The sequence below is a fragment of the Ursus maritimus genome, unplaced genomic scaffold (genome assembly GCF_017311325.1).
Source record: "Ursus maritimus isolate PB19 unplaced genomic scaffold, ASM1731132v1 scaffold_5, whole genome shotgun sequence".
In the NCBI taxonomy this organism is placed as follows: Eukaryota; Metazoa; Chordata; class Mammalia; order Carnivora; family Ursidae; genus Ursus; species Ursus maritimus.
In genome coordinates, this window is record NW_024426663.1 from 81344260 (window position 1) to 81370969 (window position 26710).

Here is a 26710-nt window from a genome sequence, read left to right on the forward strand (position 1 = left end):
CCACATTGGACCCGCTCCTCTAGTGGTATGCTTTCATGTCATTCTCTTCATATTGTTTTTATCTATTATAGGTTTTTAACTGGTGGTCACCATTTTTTAAAAAACTATGAAGTCTATGAGTTCAATCACAAAACTTTATCTTTTTACTCCTCCCTCTTTTATGTTTTCCCTGTCATAGTTTATCTCTTTTTATATTGTGTATCCATTAACAAATTATTGTAGATATTGTTAATTTAAATAATTTTTACCTAATTTCTATAATAAAGTTGTTAATACACCATTATACTACAGAATTAAGGCATTCTGGTTTTGACTGTGTACTTACCTTTGCCAATGTGTTGTATATTTCCATAAGGTTTTATGCTAACTCATTTAAATTTTTGTTTTTTTTCTTGAAGATGTCTTTTCAGTATTTTTTGCTAGATTCTCTATTGGTGTTGAACTTTCTCTGCTTTTGTTTGTCATGAAAAGCGTTTGCTTCACTTTCACTTCTGGAAGTCAATTTTGCTGTGTATTCTTGGTTGGCAGTTTTCTTTCTCTCAGCACTTTGCATATATCATGCCTTTTCCGGTCTCTCCTGAGGAATCTGCAGATAGTCTTTGGAGTTCCTTTATATGAGAGATTTGTTTCTCTGTTTAATACCTTTAAAAGAATTTCTCTGTCTTTGATTTTTTGAAAGTTTTATAGTAATGTGTGTGGAGAAGATAATTTTGGATTAAAATTTTAAGGTGATCTATTGTTTTCATAAACTTGGATGTCCAAATATTATACCATATTTAGGAAGCTCTCAGCCACTTTTTTCTTAAATAAGTTTTTTTTTCCTTTGGTGACCTTCTCTTTCCCTTCTAGTGGGATTTGAATATTTTACAAATTTAAATGGTATCGAATGGTACCTTAATGGTATCTAATAGTTAATGTTGTCTTTATTCACTCTTTTTCATTTTTTTCCTCCTCTGCCTGGATTATTTCGAATGTCTTGTCTTCTTCTTGACAGATTCTTTCTTCTGTTTGATTTATTCTGCTGTTGATGCTCCCTATTGCATTATAAAAAAGTATTCATTGTATTTTCAGCACTATGGTTTTATTTAATTTTATAATTCATATTTGTTCATTGAACTTTTTATGTATTGTTTTTCTGACAACTGTATTGTTTTTAATTTATTTTTTATTGAAGTGTCGTTGATATACAAGATTATGTTAGCTTCAGGTGTACAATATAATGATTTGACAAGTCTATACATCATGCAATGCTTCCATGACAAGTACAGTTACCATTTAAAGTTACTGTACAAAGGGGCATCTAGGTAGTGCAGTAAATTAAGCATCTGACTCTTGGTTTTGGCTCAGGTCATGATCATAGAGTCATGGGATCAAGCCCCATGGCAGGCTTTGTGCTTGGCATGGAGTCTGTTTGAGTTTCTCTCTCCCTCTGCCTCTCCTGCTCACACACACTCTCTCTCTCTAAAACGAATCACTAAATCTTTAAATAAAGTTACCATACATATTTATTACAATATATTACCTATGCTGCACTTTTCAACTCTGTGCTTTATTTTAAAAGTAGAAATTTGTACCTCTTGATTTCCTTCATCTATCTCACCCAGCATCCCCTCTGGAAACCAGCAGTTTGTTCTCAATGAATTTGTTTCTAGATCTTTTCTGTTCATTTCTTTGTTCTTTAAAAAAATTTTTTTTTAGATTTTACATATAAGAGAAATCATATGGCATTTGTATTTCTGTCTAATTATTGAGATATCACCTAATACCAGTCAGAAAGACTAGTATCAAAAACAAAACAAAACAAACAAGTATTGGCAAGGTTATGAAGAAAAGGAGAGTCTGTTGGTGGGAATGTGGATGTGAATCAGTCCAGCCACTACGGAAAACAGTATGGAGATTCCTGAAAGAACTGAAAATATAAATAACATATAGTCTTGTAATTCCACCACTGGATATTTACCAGAAAAAAATGAAAATGTTAATTTTAAAAGTTATATACCCCATAATGTTGTTTACTTATAATAGCTAAAATATGTAAGTAATGTATTGATATATATGGATGGAGAAAGAAAATGTGGTATCTACATATAATAGAATATTAGTGAGCCATAAAATAATGAAATAATGTCTTTTTGACAATATGGGTGGACTTAGAGTGTTACTTCTATTAGGCCTGCTAGGAACACTGAGACTTTCTTAAATCTTTTCTATTAGTTTCTTTTTGCATACTTCTTGCTCCATATTATTGCAAATTTCTTAAAATTGTATGCCTTCTCCAGATAGTGACAGGCCAGGTGCTTACAGGACTCTCTTGTTTTCCCTAGGATGGTGTAGAATGCTATAGTTTGTGCTTTTCCCAAAGCCTGCAGATTTAAGGAGGCCTTATTTCCATGCTCATTAAGCATCTGCAAAAGTTTACTCTTGCCACTGTTGGAGTGCTTATAAGGACCAAGAAATGGGGTGGGTGTATGTATCAGTAAGGCATGTGTAGCACTGGGGTTTCTCATGGGCATTTTGGGGAATCTACAGTCAACACATCCATAGTGGAGAATGAAACTTGAAATGGAGACAGTGATGTGGTTAGTTGGATCTGTGTTCCTTTCATACATTCCATCCTGAGCCCTGTCTGTAGTTTTTCCAGCTGATCACCAAGAACAGTCATGCAAATCATACCTCAGTACTCTGTACTGGGTCAGAGAGAAATGAGCTTTTTTTGGAAGCTCTGTAGAGCTTTACACATATATAGAAGCTTGGTGCCAATTCACATAATTTCACTTTCCTTGGTGGGAAAGGATGTGCCAAGTAATGCTCACTTGACACTGAGCTAAGCTTCTTTGGGAAGGGTTGATGGGAATAAAGTTAATCTATTCTTCTCACTCTCTTCCATCCATCTAATCTTGGATTTTTCTTCAACAGTATGCTTGAATTTTGTGTGGATTCCTGTCCTCCAACAAAGGAGTACTCATCTGTGAGTAATTGTCCAAATTAGTATTCTCCAGGGACTCCCATCCAGTAACCAAAAGGCTACTGATTCATAGGCTAATAGGTTGATCTGATTCATAGGTTACTTCAGTGTCTATATCCAGGACCAGGCTTCTGTATTCCCGTTATCTAGCACATAGGTGGGTGAGACCCTCCCTGGGTATATTGCTATATGGTGCTGGTAAGAACAAAAACAAGAGGTATTTAAGTATATCTAAATCTTCTGGGGGTATTGAGCTGTTTCTGGATCTAGTTTGCACCACAGAAAGTGAGTCAGCTTCCTAGTCCCAAGTTTATTTCCTCAAAGTGGATTTTCTCACTTTTGAACTTCACAAGTTTTAAAATCTCCACTCTAGAACTCAGTGCTCCTACAGCTTTTTTCATTTCTTTTGTTCAGAAATGGATTCCAAAGTATTGTTGTTATGAGGAAGGTATAAGTGAAGAGAATTTTATTCAGTCATCTTGCTTGATTCTCTCACAGAATTCTTTAGATTCAAAGTACCTAAATTAGGATCTTCACTTTACATAGGAGGAAATAGAGTTTCAGAGAAGCTCTGTAGGTTACAAAGATTATAAATCACAATAGAGGTAGCACTACACACTATAGCTCAACTCAGAGATACAAATTTTTATGTCTAGGTTATATAGCCATAAAGAGGTAAAAAGCCAATTAGCACACAGAATATCATATGATGAATAGTATACATATGACAAACATTCTTATGTGTGAAAAAACTTCATTGATAACTGAAAACACAGATATGACATTATTAAATAAAATAGAGTAGGATTGTCTTATTCATTGACCTTTATCCAAAATGCATATTTAGATTATCTCCTACTTTTTTAAGTTTTATTTTTAAAAATATTTTATCTATTTGGCAGAGAGAGAGAGAGAGAGAGAGAACAAGCAAAGCAGTGGCAGGCAGAGGGAGAGGGAGAAGCAGGCTCCCCGTTCAGTAGGGAGCCCAATGTGGGGTTCGATCCTAGAACTCTAGGATCATGGCCTGAGCCTAAGGAAGACACTTAACTGACTGAGCCACCCAGGTGCCCCTCCAATTTTTTGTAATTTTATTTTAAAATGTAATTGCTTAAATCCCACAGTCAAATGTAACAAGAACTATGTTTGGGCAAAGAACTAAATTGAATCATTGTATTTTAAGTAAATAACCTATAGTAGTAAACAACAAATATTAAAAATTTCCAGCAGTAAAGACCAAATACCAATACATTAAGCTAAATTTTATTGACTAACTACCATCTGCCAAGTGATGAATGAGTGGTCAACATTATAGACAGACCTGATTTTATAGAATTTGATATGATTATTAATTTATATTAGTTGAGAAATTACATAGTTTATTATTGTAATTTGGATTAGCTTTTAAAGAATGCATATAGCTATGGTAACATATAACAGGAATGCCTAGCCCTTGTTCAGTGTAAAGATACTTCCCTTATGGAATAGATACGTAATATTTATACAAAGGATTATTTGGAGATATCCAGGTTGGGAGTTGAGAAAAGATTCCATGGTGATTGCAAATGCATTTATGCTGAGGAAATAAAGGTTTTGCATTCTAAAGGAATATCAAATGGAAATCCCACAAGGAAAACATACAGCAAAGAACACAACGTCTAGAGTTCTTCCCAAGTTGAATTTCCAGAAAGTCACAGAAGCAAAATTGCCAAGAAAAGGAAAGAAAAGTAAAAGTAACACATTCTTCCTTTATCTAAAGTGATATAGGATTATTGTAGTAATTGATAATGCATTATTTCTCTTGACTCTGTTGAACCTAATCATGGCTGTGTGAAGTGTCTTGGCCCATAATACATATGTGGGCCTTCCAGAAAGAAGACTGAGAGATATCTTATGGTTAAGTAAGTTTTTTTTCTTCTCTCTGCCTACACCAGAAATATTCCAGAGAGAATCTCTTTTTATAATATAAACAATATGCTACAAAGCAAGAATCAACTTGCAGTAGCCACAAACTGTGAACAAGAAGTCAATGCTTGTTTTTATAAATTACTAAAATTTTGGTGCCACTTTCTTTTAACACATCATAGCTTAGCCCATGTTAATTAATAAACTTTTGATTATTTTCTAGGCTCAAGCTTTATCCTCAGGAATCATTGTCTAAACAACAGAAATATTTGCAATTTATAGGTCAGGGGAAACAAAAGGACCAATGAAAAAAATATCTATTTTTATTGATCATGTATTCACCTGTAGTTTATGCCAATAGTTGCACTAATGTAAATGTTTTAAAATTCAATCCTGGGGCACCTGGGTGGCACAGTGGTTAATCGTCTGCCTTTGGCTCAGGGCATGATCCCGGCATTATGGGATCGAGCCCCACATCAGGCTCCTCTGCTATGAGCCTGCTTCTTCCTCTCCCACTCCCCCTGCTTGTGTTCCCTCACTTGCTGTCTGTCTCTATCTCTGTCAAATAAATAAATAAAATCTTAAAAAAAATAAAATTCAATCTTATTGAATTTTATTTTATTATTTATTCATATTTTTATTTATTTTATTGAATATATATTTTATTGCATACTCTATCCCCAGATATTCCATTTTAGTCAAAGTAAACTTAAATTACTTAATTACAATCTATTAAACAGACCTTGAGTGGACACTTACATATGTATTTACACTTATACTAGTGGAAGAGAAACATTAAAATAAACATAAAATAAAATATAAATTTGGGGGGACCTGGGTGGCTCAGTTGAGAAAGTCTCTGACTCCTGATTTCAGCTCAGGTCATAATCTCAGGGTCATGAGATTGAGCCCCACATCAGGCTCTGTGCTCAGTGCAGAGTCTACTTGCAATTCTGTGTCTTCCTCTCCCTCTGCCCCTTCCCTGCTTGTGCTCTATAAATAAATAAATAAATAAATAAATAAATAAATAAATAAATATTTAAGAACAAAAGAAAAACAAATTAACAAACAAACAAAAGCTAAGAACAGACTAGTAAGTACAGAGAACTCATGGTTGTCAGAGAGAGGAGTTGGGGAATGGGCGAAATGGGTGAAGGAGAGTGGGAGATGCAGGTTTCCAGTGATGAAATAAGTCATTAAGATAAAAAGTACAGGGTAGGGAATATAGTCAATGGTATTGCAATAGTGTTGTATGGCAAGAGATGGTAGTTGCATTTGCGGTGAACATGGTGTAGTATATAGACTTGTTGTATCAGTGTGTTGTGCACCTAAAATTAAAGTAACATTGTATGTCAACAATACTTCAATTAAAAAAAGAAGAAATGTAGAGAACTGTACAATATAAGAGAATTATTGTATGATAGATTATTTTTAAGGGAATATTCATATAATTGACTAATTGTTTACCTGTCCCCGATGATATGCTACAATTAGATATTCAACACTGTTATGCAAATCCTTGGTAAAAAATATTACGATTCATCTGCAGGTTCTTTACTCTTTCTTTTTCTCCATTTTTCCTAAGCCCACATATGTTAGGGACCTGTTTTCTAAATTCCAATTATCTGTTAATAAATCAGGTAAGTCATAGTTAATTATCCATACATATTTCCTTGAAAGGATAGCCAATTAAATACAACTGATTCATTCAATTAGCCTTCTCTTACTTGATTTATTATCAGATAATTGGACTTTAGAATGTAGACCCCTAACATAATTGGGCTTAGAGAAAATGGAAAGTAAAGACAAAAGAAACTAAAGTTAAGTTGTAATATTTCCTACTTCTTAGAGCAAGAGTTTGCATTGGAATGTTAAAAATCTAATTGTAGTATATTCAAAGAAAACACGGGTGAACAATTTGACAATTACATAGATAGCATTTCAAGTGGCACGTGAATGGGGGTTTGGAGAACAAAAATAAATTACCTAGGACTTTATGGAGGAATATAAGGATTTCGACATTTAATCTTGGCAATTTAGTATAAACGATAGGCAGGTGAGGGACACAATTGGTTTATATTTGTTTGAAACGACTCACTGTAGAAAATGTGTTGAGAATATGCTATAGAAACAATAAAAAAATTAAGAAAATACTGGTGAAAATGCTGCAATAACTGAGATAAAAGTAGATATATCTTGACCAAGGAAAGAAGCACTGAAGATAATGAGAATCAAATTTCAGTATATTTGAGCCAACAAGATTTGCTGATGGATGGGAAGTATAAAAACCAAGGAACCAAAAATGATTTCAACTTTTTTTTTCTTTAAATTTTCTAAGATATGGAAACTATTTCAGCAACACAATGTATTTATTTTTGGATAGATTGAAATAGGTGAATATTTTTTGCACTGTTTAGTTTAAGAATATGGTGACTAACATAATATAATAAAAGTATATTATTAAAAAAAAGAAAAAGAAACTATTCAGGCATTCAAATGTCAATGTTAAGTAGGCAGTTGTATACATGAGTCATTTAGAGATAATATCTGTACTAGAGATATTTGTAACTGAGAATTACCAGACTATAGATGCCAGGGAAATAATGTGAGTGGTGGAATGAGAAAAGAACAGACTATCCTTAGTGTAAAAAGGATTTTTCACTTAAAGTAGAAAATATGATAGTAAAGAACGAAAAAGGAGTATTAGTGAGATGAGGTCCTTGTTATTTAGACCAGAACTCACTATAGTGCACGAGGGCAGGATTGTCACTCTAACAAAAGCACAGACAGGTTTCCTATAGTAAAACAAATAAATATAAATAAATAAATAATAATAAAAAAGAACACACAGACACAGATGTAAATGGTGGGTAAGAGGAAATTTCTTTGAAGTTCTTAGAGAACTTCACACATTTTTCCAAGAATTAGGATTTACATTCACCAGCTCCAAGTGAAGATAGGGAGCATTGTCTTGCAAGAATAAGAAGAGATAATTCAATATGTAAAAAAGAAAAAGAAAAAAAAAACATTTTAAGAACTGGAACAAACGATAGAACAGGGGATATAGTATTATTCCTAATCAGTGTGGAAGGCATACTTGACACTAGCATGATTATAGAAACAGTCACCATTAGATTTTTCCTCCAACATTAAATTGTATCGGTGCTGGCACAGAGTGTATAAAAAGTTGTGTTCTAAAATTTGTATGGAGGAGAGAGAAAAGATGGCAGAGGAGTAGGGGACCTTATTTCAATCAGTCCCCTGAATTTAGCTGGGTATCTACGAAACCATCCTGAATACCCACAAAATCAGCCTGAGATGTAAGAATATATACCTGGATCTCTACAAACAGAATATCTCCAATGGTCTCCAGGTATGAAGTGGGGAGCCATGATTCTGCACACAGATATTGGAAGATAAACAGAAGGGAGAAGGAGCCACCATAAGCTGGTGCCAGGAAGATGATATTACACAGGAGCACAAAAGCATCCATGCTGGGGACCAGGCACAGACTCGCAGACTGGTAGCAGCAGGGAAAGGGCGTTAGTGCAGCCCCCAGACAGGATGCGAGGGTGGCTCTTGATTTTAGAAGCACAAAGAGCAGAGACATGCTCAGCCCTGGGTTACACTGCTGGGAGTGTTGCTGTGGGGCACAAAACTGGGGAGGCTGTGGTTTTTAGCAACACAGACAGAAACAGAGACAGCGTGGCCTGGGGAGTTCAGTGAAGAGCAGAATGTGATTTCTCTGTTCTGAGACAGATGTTTGGATGTGGTCACTTCTGCTTTGACTCAGAAGAGACATGGAAAGCTGCTAGAGAAAGCTGCCAGAGAACAAAAACACACACACAAAAGTTTTCACTGGGCCCTCCCTCACAACCCCTGACAGGTAGGGCAACTCTGCCCAAACAGGATTGCCTGAGTAACAGCATGGCAGGCCCCTCCCCCAGAAGACAGGCTGGAAGAATAAGAGGTCAACAACCCTAAGATCCCTATAAAACAGGTACATCCTCATTGAGTCATAGTTAATACTTTGAACTCTGTACATTCCCTCAACCAGCCCCCTGAAAGAATGACTAAGAGGAGGAACCCCCAACAAAGAAAAGAATCAGAGACTGTGGCCTCTGCCACAGACCTAATGGGTATGGATATAAGCAAGATGCCAAAAATAGACTTCAGAGTAACAATTATCAAGGTTATATCTACTCTTGAGAAAAATGTTAGTGATAATATAGAATCTATAAGGGCAGAAATGAGATCTAATCAGGCTGAACTTAAAAATGCAATGAGTGAAATGCAGGCTAAACCAGACACTCTGACTGCCAGGGTAAAGGAGGCAGAAGAATGAATTAGTGACTTAGAAGATAAGATGACAGAAAAGAAGGAAACAGAGAGGCACAGGAAAAACAGATTAAAGTCCAAGATATCAGACTGAGAGAAATTAATGATGCCATGAAACGCTCCAACGTCAGAACTATTGGGATCCCCGAGGGTGTGGAGAGAGAGAGGTCTAGAAGATATATTTGAGCTAACCATAGCAGAGAACTTCCCTAATCTGGGGAAGGAAGCATGCATTCCAGTCCAAGAAGCAGAGTGGACCCCTCTCAAGGTCAATGAAAATAGACTCATGCCCAGACATATAATAGTACAATTTGTAAATCTTAGATCCAAGGAAACAATCTTGAAAGCAGCTAGGGGGAAGAGATTTCTTATATACAGAGGGAGGAACGTCAGAATACTGTCAGACATGTTCACAGAGACCTAGCAATCCAGAAAGGGCTGGCATGACATATTCAGGGTGCTAAGTAAGAACATGCAGCCAAGCATACTATATCCAGCAAGGGTGTCATTCAGAATGGATGGAGAGACAAGGAGCTTCCAGGACTGACAAAAACTGAAAGAATATGTGATCATCAAGCCGGCCCTGCAAGAAATATTAAGAGGGGTTTTATAAGAGAAGAAAGACCCCAAGAGTAATATAGATCAGAAATTTAGAAACAATCTGTAGAAACAAGGACTTCACAGGCAACATGATGACATTAAAATCATCTTTCAATAATCATTCTCAATGTGAATGGCCTAAATGCTACCATGAAAGGGTGCAGGGTTGCAGGTTGGTTACATGACCCATCCATATGCTGTCTACAAGAGACTCATTTTGAACCTAAAGACACATCCAGACTGAAAGCGAGGGGATGGAGAACAATTTTTCATGCCAACAGACCTCAAAAGAAAACTGGGGTAGCAATTCTCATATCAGACAAATTAGGTTTTAAGCTGAAGACTATAATAAGAGATTCAGGTTCTTAATGGGTCTATCCAACAAGAAGATCTAACAATTGTAAATATCTATGGCCCCAACATGAGAGCAGCCCAATACATAAGCCAACACTTAATTAGAAAAAAGGGACATATAGATAATAGTATGTTACTAGTAGGGGACCTCAACACTCCACTCGTAGCAAAAGACAGATGATCTAAGCATAAAATCAACAAAGAAACAAGAGCTTTGAATGACACACTGGACCAGATGGACCTCATAGATATATACAGAACACTACACCTTAGAACAACAGAATACTCATTCTTTTCAAATGCACATGGAACTTTCACCAGCATAGACCATAAACTGGGTCACACGACAGGTCTCAACTGTTACCAAAAGATTGAGATTATTCCCTGCATATTCTCACACCACAATGCTTTGAAACTGGAACTCAATCACAAGGTGAAATTTGGAAGAAACTCAAACACTTGGAAACTAAGAAGGATCTTGTTTAAGAATGATTGGGTAAATCATCAAACTTTACATCAGAAACCAGGGATGTACTGTATGGTGACTAACATAATATAATAAAAAAACATTAAAAAAAAGAATGATTGGGTAAACCAGGAAATTAAGGAGGAACTTAAGCAATTTATGGAAACCAATGAGAACAAAAACACATTGGTCCTAACATAATATAATAAAAAAATATGATTATAATAAAAATATATAAAAACTCCATGGAAATATAAACAGATAAGCACAAATAAACAAATGAAACTCTCAAAAAAAAATTGGTCCAAAACCTATGGGATACTGCTAAGGTGATCCTAAGGAGGAGATACATAGCCATCCAAACCTCTCTCAAAAAAATAGAAAAATCCCAAATGCACAAACTAACTTTACACCTTAAAGAACTGGAGAAAGAACAACAAATAAAGCCTAAGCCAAGCAGGAGAAGAGAAACAATTAAGATTAGAGCAGAGATCAATGAATTAGGAACCAGAAATATGACCAAGCAGATCAATGAAACTAGAAGCTGGTTCTTTGAAAGAATTAATAAGATTGATAAACCACTGACCAGACTTATCCAAACCAAGCAAACAAAAAAAGACAAAGGACCCAAATTAATAAAATCATGAATGAAAGGGGAGAGATCATGACTAACACTAAGGAAATAGAAACAATTATTAGAAATTATTATCAACAACTATATGGCAATAAATTAAGCAACCTGGAAGAAATGGACGCCTTCCTGGAAACCTATAAACTATCAAGACTGAAATAGGAAGAAATTGACAATCTGAATAGACCAATAAACATTAATGAAATTGAAGCAGTGATTAAAAAAAAAAACAATAAACAAGAGTCCAGGGCCTGATAGATTCCCTGGGGAATGCTACCAAACATTTAAAGAAGAAATCATACCTATTCTCCTGAAGCTGTTTCAAAAAATAAAAACAGATGGAAAATTTTAAAACTCATTCTAAGAGGCTAACATTACCTTGATCCCCAAACCAGGCAAAGACCCCATCAAAAAGAATTACACACTGATATCCCTGATGAATATGAATGCCAAAATTCTCAACAAGATCCTAGCTAATAGGATCCAACATTATATTAAAAGGATTATCTGTCACAACCAGGTGGGATTCATTCCTGGGATGCAAGGTGGTTCAACATTTGCAAATCAGTCAGTGTGATAGAACACAGTAATAAGATAAGAGACCAGAATCATACAGTTCTCTCAATTGATGCAGAAAAAGCATTTAACAAAATACAACATCCATTCCTGATTAAAACTCTTCAGAGTGTAGGGATAGAGGGTACATTCCTCAATTTCATAAACACCATCTATGAAAGGCCCACAGTGAATATCATTCTCAATGAGGAAAAGCTGAGAGCTTTTCTCTTAGGATCAGGAACATGGCAAGGATGCCCACACTCAACACTATCATTAAACATAGTACTAGAAGTCCTTGCAACAGCAATCAGACAACAAAAAGAAATAAAAAGGTATTCAGATTGGCAAAGAAGTCAAACTCCTTCTCTTCACAGATGACATGATACTTTATGTGGAAAAACCAAAAGACTCCACTCCCAAATCACTAGAACTCATACCGCGATTCAGTAATGTGGCAGGATACAAAATCAATGCATAGAAATCAGTTGCTTTCCTATACACTAAAAATGACACCAAAGAAAGATAAATTAGGGAATTGATTCCATTTACAATAGCACCAAAAAATGTAAGATATCTTGGAATAAACTTAAGCAAAGAGGGAAAGTATCTATACTCTAGAAACTACAGGACACTTATGAAAGAAATTGGAGAATACACACAAAAAAATGGAAAAACAACCCATGCCCATGGATTGAGAGAATAAACACTGTTAAAATGTCTATGCTGTGCAGAGCAATCTATACTTTCAATGCCATCTCAATCAAAATACCATCGACATTTATCATGAAGCTGGAATAAACAATCCTAAAATTTGTATGGAACCAGAAAAGACCCCAAATTTCCAAGGAAATGATGAAAAAGAAAACCAAAGCTGGGGGCATCACATTGCTTGATTTTAAGCCATATTACAAAGCTGTGATCACCAAGACAGCATGGTACTGGCACAAAAACAGACACATAGATCAGTGGAACAGAATAGAGAGCCCAGATATGGACCCTCAACTCTATGGTTAACTAATCTTTCACAAAGCAGAAAAAAAATATCCAATGGGGGGAAAAAACAGTCTCTTCAATGGTGCTGGGAAAATTGAACTGCTATATATAGAAGAATGAAACTGGATCATTCTCTTACACCATACACAAAGATATACTCTAAATGGATAAACTCTAATGGATGAAAGACCTCAATATGAGACAGGAATCCATCAAAATCCTAGAGGAGAACATAGGCAGTAACCTCTTTGATATTGGCCACAGCAACTTCTTTCAAGACATATCTCCAAAGAAAATGGAAACAAAAGCAAAAATGAACTTGTGGGACTTCATCAAGATAAAAATCTTCTGCAAGAGAAAGGAAACAGTCAACAAAACAAAGAGGTAACCCACAGAATGGGAGAAGATATTTGCAAATGACACATCAGATAAAGGGATGGTATCCAATATCTATAAAGAACTTCTCAAACTCACACCCAGAAAACAAATAATCAAGTCAAAAATGGGCAGAAGACATGAAGAGACACTTAGCCAAAGAAGATATATGAAAGGCTAACAGGCACATGAAAAAATGTTGAACATCATTATCCATCAGGGAAATTCAAATCAAAACCACAATAAGATACCCTGTTACACCAGTTAGAATTTCAAAAATTAACAAAACAGGAAAAAACACGTGTTGGTGAGGATATGGAGGAAGGAGAACCATTTTACACTGTTGGTGGGAATGCAAGTTGGTACAGCCAATCTGGAAAACAATATGCAGATTCCTCAAGATGTTAAAAATAGAGCTGTCCTATGACCCAGATATTGTAGTACTGGGTATTTACCCCAAAGAAAGAGATGTAGTGAAAAGAAGGGGCACATACACCGCAATGTTCATAGCACCAATGTCCATAAGGCCAAACTGTGGAAGGAGTCGAGATGCCCTTCAACAGGCTAATGGATAAAGGAGATGTGGTATATATATACATTAGATTATTACTCAGCCCTCAGAAAGGATGAATACCCACCCTTCGCATCGACATGGGTGGAACTGGAGGGGATTATGGTAAGTGAAATAAGTCAAGAAGAGAAAGACACAAGTTGGAGAGGATATGGAGAAAGGGGATACCTCTTACACTGTTGGTGGAAAGCAAGTTGGTACAGCCACTTTGGAAAACAGTGTGGAGGTCCCTTAAAAAGTTCAAAATAGAGCTACCCTATGATCCAGCCATTGCACTACTAGGTATTTACCCCAAAGATACAGACGTAGTGAAGAGAAGGGCCACATGAACCCCAATGTTCATAGCAGAATTTTCCACAATAGCTAAATCGTGGAAGGAGCCAAGATGCCCTTCAACAGATGACTGGATTTAGAAGATGTGGTCCATATATACAATGGAATATTACTCAGCCATCAAAATAATGGTTTCACCACATTTGCAGCAACATGGAGGGGACTGGAGGAGATAGCTAAGTGAAATAAGTCAAGCAGAGAAAGACAATTATCATATGGCTTCACTAATTTATGGAACATAAGAAGTAGGAAGATAGGTAGGAGAAGAAAGGGAAGAAGAAATGGGGGGGTAAACAGAAGGGGAAATGAACCATGAGAGACTATGGACTCCGGAAAACAAACTGAGGGCTTCATAGGGGAGGGGGTGGGGGAATGGGATAGGCCGGTGATGGGTATTAAGGAGGGCAGGTATTGCATGGTGCACTGGGTGTTATACACAAGTAATGAATTATCAAACTTTACATCAAAAACTAGTTATGTACTGTATGGTGACTAACATAATAAAAAATTATTATAAAAAAAAATAAGAGAAAGACAATGTTCATATGGTTTCACTTATATGTAGAACATAAGGAATGGAATGGACTCCATTATGAGATGGAAGGGAAAAATGAAGGGGGGGGGGAATCAGAGGACCAGATGAACCATGAGGGACCATGGACAGCAGGAGACAAACTGAAAGCTTCAGAGGTTAGGGTGGTGGGGGATGGGTTAGCCCAGTAATGGGTATTAAGCAGGACAGGTATTGCAATGAGCTTTCAGTGTTGTATGCAAACAATGAACTATGAAACACTACATCAAAAACTAATGGAGTACTGTATGGTAGGTAACTAATATAACATAATAAATAAATTTAAAAAATGAAATTTGTATGCAACCAGAAAAGACTCTAAGTAGCCAAAATAATGTTGACAAAGAAAACCAAAGCTGGAAGCATCAGAATTCTGGACTTCAAACCATATTACAAAACTGTAATCATCAAGACAGTATGGTACTGACACAGAAACATACACATAGATCAATGAAACAAAATAGAGAACTCAGAAATGGACACACATCAATATGGTCAACTAATCTTCAACAAAACACAAAAAAAGAGACAGTCTCTTCAACATACAGTGTTGGGAAAATTGGACAGCAACATGCAGAAGAATGAAACTGGACACTATCAGACACTGTACACAAAAGTAAATTCAAAATTTGTGAAAGACCTATATATGAGATAGGAAATTATCAAAATCCTAGAGGAAAACAAAGACAGTAACCTGTTTGACCTCAACTATAGTAACTTCTTGCTAAACATGTCACCAGAGGCAAGAGAAACAAAAGGAAAACTGGACTATTGGGACTTCTTCAAGATAAAATGCTTCTGCACAGCAAAGGAAACCATCAGTAAAACCAAAAGGCAGCCTACAGAATGGGAGAAGATAATTGAAATTACATATATGATATAGGATTAGTATCCAAAATCTATAAGAAACTTATCAAACTCAACACCTAAAAAATAATTAATCCAGTTAAGAAATAGGTAGAAGACATGAATAGACATTTCTCCAAAGAGGACATCCAGGTCACTAACAGACACATGAAAAGATGCTCAACATTATTCATCATCAGGGAAATACAAATCAAAGCCACAATGAGATATCACCTCATGCCAGTCAGAATGACTGAATTCAATAATAAAAGAAACTACAGGTGTTGGTGAGAATGCGGAAAAAGTGCAACCTTTTTGCATTGTTGGTTGGAACACAAACAGGTGCAGCCATGCTGGAAAATAGTATGGAGGTTACGTGAAAAGTTAAAAATAGAACTATTCTATGATCTGGCAATTGCACTTCTAAGTATTTACCCAGAGAACACAAAAATAATAATCAAAAGTAACATGTGCACCTCGATGTTTATAGCAGCATTACCTATAATAGCCAAATTATGGAAGCAGCCCAAGTGTCCATCACCTGATGAATTGCTAAAGAAATTGTATATATACACAATGGAATGTCACTCAGCTGTAAAATAACAAAATCTTACCATTTGCAACGATCTGGATGGAGCATAGAATATTACTTTAAATGAAAGAATTTAGTTAGAGAAACACAAATGCCATATGATTTCACTCATATGTGGAATTTAAAAAACAAAACAAATGAACAAAGTGGGGGGAAAAAAGAGAGAGAGAGAAACCAAGAAACTGACTCTGAAATATAGAGAAAAAACTGATGGTTACCAGAGAGGAGGTGGGTATAATGATGGGTTAAATAAGTGATGAGATTTAAAGAGTGCACTTTTGATGATCACTGGGTGTTGTACGAAAGTATTGAATCACTCTACTATACAATTGACAGTGATATCACACTCTATCTTGACTAACTGGAATTTAAATTAATACATAAAAAAGTGTATCTGACCATATTATCAAGTGAGCATGGGTCAGATCTGCCCATCATAACTTGGGTTCCCTCATGTCCATCAAGTAACAAGATTGGGTTTGCCCCAGAACAATTTGTTATAAGGTGAAATTGATGAATCCAAGATTGGGCATGGGAAGTACTTTAAGCACCATCGTTTATAGAAGATGCCCATGTGCCACTAATGTATTCATGTCTCTCCATCAGCTCATATTTATGGGAAAATAAGGGATTCACTAATAATTAGCAGATAGAGAAGAAAAAAATATTCAAACTTGTATGATAGTTGATATAGCTTTGTATGTTACAGGTTTGAAAAGACAATAGTGATGGAAATAAGTCCAATAGTTAGAACTTTTCATATGCACCTCATCGTTCACATTTTGTGGAAAGAAAAATGCTTCAAAGTTAGAATAACTTTAATAGTCTTGGGCAGTGGCAAATGACTTGGCAGATTGCCTAGAAATATGGATGTAGCATACTGAAAAGTTGGAAACAGGGAGGGCTTGTGGTATGTGAGTGGACACATGGGAATGGCTGTGAAAGAGGATATCTTGGTATTTCATGACAACACTTCTAAAGGAACATCCACTATAGGTAAAGTACTAAACAAAATGGGGGGGATATTCTGCTAGTTGAAATCCATTAGCCTTTGGTATTGCTGGTAAATGGGCATAATAATGCAGTATTAGCCATCTTTGCAAGGGTGAAGTTTATGAATAGGTCCCATATCATGGACTCCTACTCACCAGTGTTGATCTAGATACCACCACTGCCATATTTCCAACTCGTCAGTGACGAAGACCAAAGATGAGCCCTGATGAGGCACCATCCCAGGAAGGTACCATTGGTCAATTGATGCTAGAACAACTGTTTTAGATCATTTGTTAATGGCATAAGTTAATTTTAATTGAAATAGGCAAATAAATGCTACAGAAATAGTGTTTTTTCTTGCCCCCAGGGCATTAAGTACAGCAACTGAAGGCTTGCAAGTAAGTTTTGTCTACGACACTGGATACTATGTAACATTTCATCAGATCAAAAAACTCAAATGAATGCACAGAAGGTGTAGCAGTGGGCACAAGACTATGTGTTCACTGTTGTATCACACACTTCACTACCCAAAAACTTCCAGTATGAATGTGCATTGAAACAGCTTGTTGAAGGTACCATTGAGGTGACACATTAGATTGTTAGAGATGACACTGTGAGTGGGTAGGAGGTCCTTTTCCAAAATGTATTATTCAAATCAGTGAACGTTAGATGATTCTGTGATATTTATTTGGTGGAATACATAGGTCTAATTATCAAGACGTGGAGTTAAGTGTGGTAACACTTAACATTGTAACTAGTGACCAACTGGGAAAATTTGTGCTTACACCTACCTCAACTCTTCATCTCAACTGGATGAGAGTTTCTGTTTCCCAAAGGGTCAATGCCACCACAGGACAGTATAAAAGTTCCATTGTATTTGAAGATATTGCTGTCCCCTAAGAACTTTGAGCTTGTCATGTTAAGTAACAAGCAAAGAGAGAAATCACCATCCTGGTGGGGGTTACTGACCTTGTCAGTAGAAGGCAAAGCTACTGTTAAAAAGAGAGGATGGGGAAGAATATACTTTGTTACCCAAGTGATGCATTAGGTTATCTCTTGGTACATCCTTGTGTGATTTTAAACAGTAAGTGTACAAGTGTATTAGCCACGGGAATAAAATTCTGAGTTACATTACCAGGTGAACTATTTGTCTAATGCTTGTAGAGTCAACATCTGGTTGTTCAACATGGAACAATTCTAAAGTGTCCTGTGGTTTCACTGAAGAACTCTGCAGAGCTTACATTACAATTTAATTTCTCTATTTCTCCCCCCTCCCATAGTTATTAATCTTTAAAAATTCCTAGTAGGTTTCATAGATTCTAATCTTTGAATATATTTAGTGGAGAACTAATTTACCCCATGGAAATCCCTATCCACAGCCAGCTCCTCTTCACTACTGTGAATGTTGTTTGAATGCCAGGGTATAGAATGTTTATATAAATGATATACTAAAAGTGTTATCTGTATAAATCCTAGTTAATATTCATAGGAGCACAGTTTACATATTTTGATGGTGGGTTAAGATGAGAGAAAGCATTAATATCTTTAAGCAGTGAAAACTTTGTTGGAGTATCTTTTAAAATTACATTTTACATAGATTATAGAGAATAACTACAATTCCAATAATTTAATTGAAAAATATTATCATTCTTTTTTTAATAATAATATTTTATTATATTATGTTAGTCACCATACAGTACATCCCTAGTTTTTGATGTAAAGTTCCATGATTCATTACATTCTTTTTATTTCCTTGTGTCAATAGACAAAATATCCATGATTATAAAATTACAATGAGTATGATGATAAAATCTCACTTATATTCATTATCTCCTCATGTAACAGCACACATTAATATTTTATATTCTATCATTAAAAATAATTCTTGAATTGTTAAGAATTTTGAGAATTAGAGAAACTCCATACATATAATATTTCCTCAACTTTGGAAGTGGATAGGATTAGACATCCATAAACGGATTTTAATCTTAAATTTTGAAGAGAAATCTAGGAGTTTAAAATGGAGACATAGATATGATAATAGTAATTTTCTGAAAAATCACTATTGTAGAATTACTTTATGTCTGCTGTATCAGTCATCTTAATTTATGTTTCTGTAACAAAATACCTCAGTATTGGAATAGCTTACAAAAAAATCACATTATACCATGGCTCAGTGATAGTTTTGTTCTTCATCATCTTTATTTTAGAATCCAGTTTGAAAGAGGCAGTTATTCTTTGGGACTTTGCCAAGCTTGTTGCAAAGGGACAAACATACCTAACCATAAAACACAGAATAGTTCTTAACATTTTTACTTGGAAAATTCATTTTATTTCTGTTCACATATTTTGACCAAAAAATCAAGGCCAAACCTGACATAAATGGAGGTGAGTGGGATAATTCATAGTTTTGGGCTCTGTAAGGATAAGAACATACCAAAAGTTATTGCCATATAAATAAAATTTTACAAAGCCTTGGCAAGCCACAGTGAGTTTATCTATTGGGATATGAAAAAAATTATTACCAATAAAATTGTCAACAGCAAATGATTAGCTTCTCTTCATGTCTTTGTTCTTCAGGGCATAAGAAAAATGATTAATTGTTGGAGTAAAAATTCCATTAAGGGGAGAATAATTTCCCATAGAGTTAGGAATAAATCTCTGTTGGCCATAGGTGTGTAAAGGTTTCTTGTCCTCAAGAGAGATCAGAAGATAGATCCAATGGCCAGGTGGGAAAACCAGGTCCCAAAGGTCCTAGGATAATGAGATAGGATAGAACCAATTTTTGCTACAACATAAATAATGCCATCATTGAAATATTGTTCCATATTGGAGACACAGTAAAGTAGATGCTGCCATAATTTTTATGATAGTTTTGTGGGCAATTGTGTCATCAAAGGAGAAATTAATAAAGGCAGCCCCTTAACAAAGAAGCCAAATTGTCATGTTTAAAAGAATGGTATCTGGGTAAAGCGATTTTACTAATAAATTAGGGAACACATTAAGTTTCCAAACTTATCCACAGTCTCCAATTAGATAAAATATCTCGTGCTTAAGACAGTATAGTGTATTGTCACAAATGGACTCACTAACAGCAACATGTCAAGTTAGTGCCACAGTAGAGGGTAATATATCTTCATCAGTTTCTTATTTTTTTTTGTTCAGTTAGCCAACATACAGTACATCTTTAATTTTTGATGTAGTGTTCAAAGATTCATTAGTTGCATATAACACCCAGTGCTCATCACCACATGTGCCGTCCTTAATACCCATCACCTAGTTACCCACATCCCGCCACCCCCTCCCTTCTGTAACCCTCAGTTTGGTTCCTGGAGTCCAGAGTCTCTCATGGTTTGTCTCCCTCTCTGATTTCTTCCCATTCATTTTTCCCTCCCTTCCCCTGTGGTCCTCCACATTATTCCTTATGTTCCACATATGAGTGAAACCATAGATTAATGGTCTTTCTCTGCTTGACTTATTTCATTTAGCATAATCCCCTTCAGTTCCATCCATGTCAATGTAAATGGTAGGTATTCATCTTTTCTGATGGCTGAGTAATAATGAACCTCATCTTCTTTATCCATTCATCTGTTGAAGAACATCTTTGTTCCTTCCAAAGTTTGGCTATTATGGACATGGGTGCTATGAACATCTGGGTGCATGTGCCCCTTCTTTTCACTACATCTGCATCTTTGGGGTAAATACCCAGTAGTCCAATTGCTGGGTCATAGGGTAGCTCTATTTTTAACATCTTGAGGAACCTCCATACTGTTTTCCAGAGTGGCTGTACTAGCTAGTAGTCCCACCAACAGTGAAAGAGTGTTCCCCTTTCTCCACACCCTTGCCAACATTTGTTCTTTCCTGTCTTGTTAATTTTTGCCATTCTAACTGGTGCAAGGTGGTATCTCAATGTGGTTCTAATCTGAATTTCCCTGATGGCTACTGATGTACATTTTTTCATGTGTCTGTTAGCCATTCATGTGTCGTCTTTGGAGAAGTGTCTGTTTATGTCTTCTGCCCATTTTTTGACTGGATTATTTGTTTTTTGGGTATTGAGTTTGGGAAGTGCTTTATGGATCTTGGATACCATGTCTCTCTCTCTCTCTTTTTAAAGATTTTATTTATTTATTTGACAGAGAGAAAGAGAGAGAGAGAGAGACAGCCAGAGAGAGAGGGAACACAGGCAAGGGAAGTTGGAGAGGAAGAAGCAGGCTCCCAGTGGAGGAGCCTGATGTGGGGCTCGATCCCAGGACTCTGGGATCATGCCCTGATCCAAAGGCATACGCTTAATGACTGAGCCACCCAGGCGGCCCAACGAAGCCACCCAGGCACCCTGAGCCACCCAGGCACCCCATTTACCATCTCTTTATCTGACGTGTCATTTGCAAATATCCTCTCCTGTTCCTTGGGTTGCTTCTTTGTTTTGTTTACTCTTTCCATTGCTGTGCAGAAGCTTTTTATCTAAAGGGAAGTACATAGTGCTTATTCATTGGTTTCTAACAAATCAATTATATATTGCAAGTACTGCCACAGATGATGTGTTGATTTATGAACTTAACCATGTTCATTCATGAGAATTAATTGAGCTGCTCACAATTTATGCATTTTCTGTATATTTTATTTGTGCACTTTACTATAAAAATAGTTTTATATAATTGTCCATCCACACGTTTGTTTTCTTTTTTAATTTAAATATTAATATCTAAATATTGTAATCATTCTTACCTTTTAATCTTAATAGACTCATCATAAAATATACAATGATATTTTACCTCCTCTTGATTGAAATTTGTTCTTCTTACAGATGGATATTTCAGGCTGTGTCAATGTGAGTTTTCTATGGGATGTTTATGGAAGAACTTGGTGAAAAAAAAGTCTCCATTTGTTACTGAATTAGTTTGTGTTTTTCTCAACAATGTATGAGAATTTCAGTTTCAGCTCGTACTAACTAAGGCAGAATTCCAATAACTGATCTTCAAAATTCTTCTACTTAATATATTTTATATTTGAATTTTTTTAAAAAAATTATCTGTTTGGGAGTGCCTGGGTAGCTCAGTCAGAGTATCTGACTCCTGATTTCAGCTCAGGTCATGATCTCAGGGTTATGAGATCGAGCCCCATGTTGGGATCTGTACTCAGCAGGAAGTCTGTTTCTCCCATCTGCCCCTCCCTTGGCTCACTCATGTCTCTCACTCTCAAATTTAAAAAATCTTAAAAAAATAAAATTTCAAATCTTTGACCACATGAGTAATTGTTATTTTCCCTTCAGCTTTTGTTTTTATCTTTTACCTTCCTTAGATCTAAGATTTAAAGAGACCCTGTGTTTTAATCCAGTTTAAATCCCACAGACTACATTTATGATGATGATTAATCTACTTCCTCTCCCTATGCTCAGTGTAATTTCCTTGCAGCCCCATACCTATTCAAACCCAACATCCTTTGTTCTGATCACATGCTTCTTTATGGGACTGGAAAAAAAAAAACAGAACTAGTCTGAATGCCACAATTTTAATTTGTAAACTTTACTGGATTTTTAAACCTCCAAGAATAGTTGTACCCATATACAGTCTGTTCAATGTTTTTCTTTCTAGATAACTATTATGTCATTTTCATTTTCCTGAAACCTTGAATGTCTTCTATTTACACATTGTTTTCATCTGATTACTGGTTTACTATTTTAATAAAAATATTAAAATATTTAGAACAATTTCTTATCTGCATTATGGTCACATATTCACCTACAAATTTCCATGTATTCATTGTGTCTGTCCTGTTGATGTGGAGACACTATGCACAGATTAAGGTAAGGTCAACTTCTCCTCAAGTAAAGAAAATTCCTACCTCCTCACCTATGCTAACCAAATATCAATTCTCAGTCTTGTTCATACTACTGGAAACATTTGACAAGTTCATAACTCCCTGCTCATTGATGTGGTTTATAACTTGCCTTAAAGGACTCTTGATTTTTTTTATACATCTTTATGCATGACTGTTTTTCCTTTCCTCTCAAAATTTCCCCCAATTTTTTGACATTGGAGTTTCTCAAAGTTTGATGTTTTCTTTCTTCTGTTTAGGATTAAATTTCAGAAATCTCATACTTTGTTTCTCTAAATATTTGGTCTTTGTATGTCAATTCTCAAATTTAATTCTCTTAGATATTCCTTCTAGATACAGCTATATATTTTCAACTGTCAACTTTATTTCTGTATTTGAGTGTCTAATACAATATCAATATTTCAAGATTAAAATCCTTATCCTGTCCACCAACCAAATATTCCCCACCTGGCTTACATGATGGGAATTCCATATTCTCAGATTCTAGATGTTACCCTTCATCTCTATTGTCAAAAATGGGGCCAGTGCAATCCAGTCAAATCTAGAATGTTGTCCTCTACACACAAATCTCCAGACACTCCTTATTTCACAAATAGTCTTCACAGTGGTGTATAAAGCATTGATAAATTGAATCTAAGCTCTTTATTTCTTCTTGGGATGGACATTCTACTGCTTTTTCTATCACTCCACAAGTTTCATACTGGCTGCCTTTCTGTATTCAAATAGGCCAAGAATGTCACACTGTAAGGTTATTGTTTGACTGATCTCTTTGATCAGAGTGTCTTCTCCACATATGTCTATGTAGCCAGAGACTTCTTTTCCTTCTCTGATCAAGCCTTACCTCATTCTTTTAAAATGCAATCTCTTAGGAGGAGGAAAAAAGATGGCGGAGGAGTAGGGGACCTTTATTCAGCTGGTCCCCTGAATCAAGCTGGATATCTACCAGACCATTCTGAACACCCATTAAATCAGCCTGAGACATAGGAAAATACATCTGGATCTCTACAAACGAACATCTCCAGCATTGAGTATTGAGGTATGAAGAGGGGAGCCGTGAATCTGAGCACAGAAATATGAAGATAAACAGGAGGTGGAGGGAGCCACCATGCTCAGGTGCTGGCAGTAGCCTCCTGCATTGCAGAGTGGGCCAGATTCACTGACTGGCACCCACAAGAAAGCAGACTTCGACTGGGAGCTTGGGAGCACACGAACCTCACTGAAACAGGGAGCTTGGGAGCATGTGCAGGAACCAGGAGCAGCTGGCAGTGTTAGAAGCACAAAGGGCAGAGATGTGCTGGCCCTGGGAGCGAGGACAGGGAGAACAGCTGTGGGGTGCACAACACTGGACAGTCCAGGGTTTTTAGCAGCACCGACGGAAACAGAGTTAATGTGGCCAGGAGAGCTCAGTGAAGAGGAGACTATGATCTCTCTGTTCTGAGACAGAGGCTTGGATATGGTCACTGCTGCTCTGACCCTCAGAAGAGTCACAGAAAGCTGCCTAAGAAAGCTGCCAGAGAAAAAAAGCCCAGAAAAACTAGTTCACACTGTGCCCATCCCTCACCTCCACATAGGACCGGGCAACTCTACCCAAACAGGGTTGCTAGAGTATCAGTGTGACAGGCCCCTCCCCCAGAAGGCAGGCAGAAAAAAACAAGAAACCCACATCCCTAAGGTCCCTATAAGACAAGTGCACCTTGCTTGAGTCCTGGTGAATAATCTGGGCTCTGTACATCCCCACAACCACACCTCATTAGAATGAAAAGGAGGAGAAGTCTCCAACAAAGGAAAGAAACAGAGACTGTGGCCTCTGCCAAAGAACAAATGGATATGGAAATAACAAAATCGTCAGAAATGGAGTTCAGAGTAACAATGGTCAAGATGATGTCTGGGCTTGAAAAAATATTAACAAAAATATTAACAAGAATATAGAAAATCTAAAGGTGGAAATGCGAGTGAATCTGGCAGAAATTAAGAATGCTATGAATCAAATGCAGTCTAAACTGGATTCCCTGATGTCCAGGGTAAATGAGGCAGAAGAACGAATTATTGAGTTGGAAGATGAGATGATAGAAAAGAAGGAAAAAGATGGAACATGGCTTAAAAAACTCCAATTTCAAGAATGTAGAATACGGGAGATTACTGACTCAATGAAACATTCCAATGTCAGAATTATCTGCATCTCCAAGGGGGTGGAGAAAGAGAGAGGTCTTGAAGAGATATTTGAACAAATTATAGCTGAAAACTTCCCTAATCTGGTAAAGGAAACAAGCATTCATGCCCAAGAGGCAGAGAGGACCCCTCCTAAGATCAATGAGAATAGACAAACACCACATGACATAATAGTACAATTCGAAATTCTTAGATCCAAGGATAAAATCTTGAAAGTGGCCAGGGGGAGGACAATCCTCATCTACAGATGGAGGAACATCAGAGTAATGTCAGACCTGTCTACAGAGACCTGGTAAGCCAGAAAAAGCTGGCAAGTTATATTCAGAGCCCTAAGTGAGAAGAACATGCAGCCAAGGATCCTTTATACAGAAAGACTGTTATTCAGAATGCATGGAGAGACAATGACCTTCCAAGACTGGCAGAAACTGAAAGAATATGTGATCACCAAGACAGCCCTACAAGAAATATTAAGGTGGGTTCTATAAAAGTAAAATGACCCCACAAGTGGTACAGAACAGAAATTACAATCTATAGAAACAAAGACTTAACAGGCAACATGAAATCATTAAAATCATATCTCTCAATAATCACTCTCAATGTGAATGGCCTAAATGCTCCCATTAAACACCACAGGGTTGCAGATTGGATAAAAAGACATGACCCATCCATATGCTGTCTACAAGAGACTCATTTTGAATCTAAAGATACATCCAGACTGAAAGTGAAGGGATGGAAAACAATTTTTCATGCCAATGGACCTCAAAAGAAAGCTGGGGTAGCAATTCTCATATCAGACAGATTAGCTTTCAAGCTAAAGACTGTAGTTAGAGACACAGAAGAACACTATATTATTCTGAAAGGGTGTATCCATCAAGAGGATTGAACAATTATAAATATCTATGCCCCCAAAAGGGGAGCAGCTAGATACAGAAGCCAACTCTTAGCTAGAGTACAGAGTCATATAGATAATAATATGTTAATAGTTGGGGACCTCAACACCCCACTCTCAGCAATAGACAGATCATCTAAGCAGAAAATCAACAAAGAACCAAAAGCTTTGAATGACATACTGGACAAGATGGACCTCATAGATATATACAGAACACTAACCCTAGAACAACAGAATACTCATTCATTTCAAATGCACATGTAACTTTCTCCAGAATAGACCATATACTGGGTCACAAAACAGGTCCCAACCTATACCAAAAGACTGAGATTATTCCCTGCATATTCTCACACAACAATGCTTTGAAACAGGGACTCAATCACAAGGAGAAATTTGGAAGAAACTCAAACACTTGGAGACTAAGAACCATCCTGCTCAAGAATGATTGGGTAAGCCAGGAAATTAAAGAAAAACTTAAGCAATTTATGAAAACCAATGAGAACAAAAACACATTGGTCCAAAACCTATGGGACACTGCAAAAGCAGTCCTAAGGGGAAAATACATAGCCATCCAAGCCTCACTCAAAGGAATATAAAAATCCAAAATGCAGTCTTTATATTCTCACCTCAAGAAACTGGAGCTGGAACAGAGGAACAGGCCTAACCCATGCACGAGAAGGCAAATGATCAAGATTAGAGCAGAGATCAATGAATTAGAAACCAGGAGCA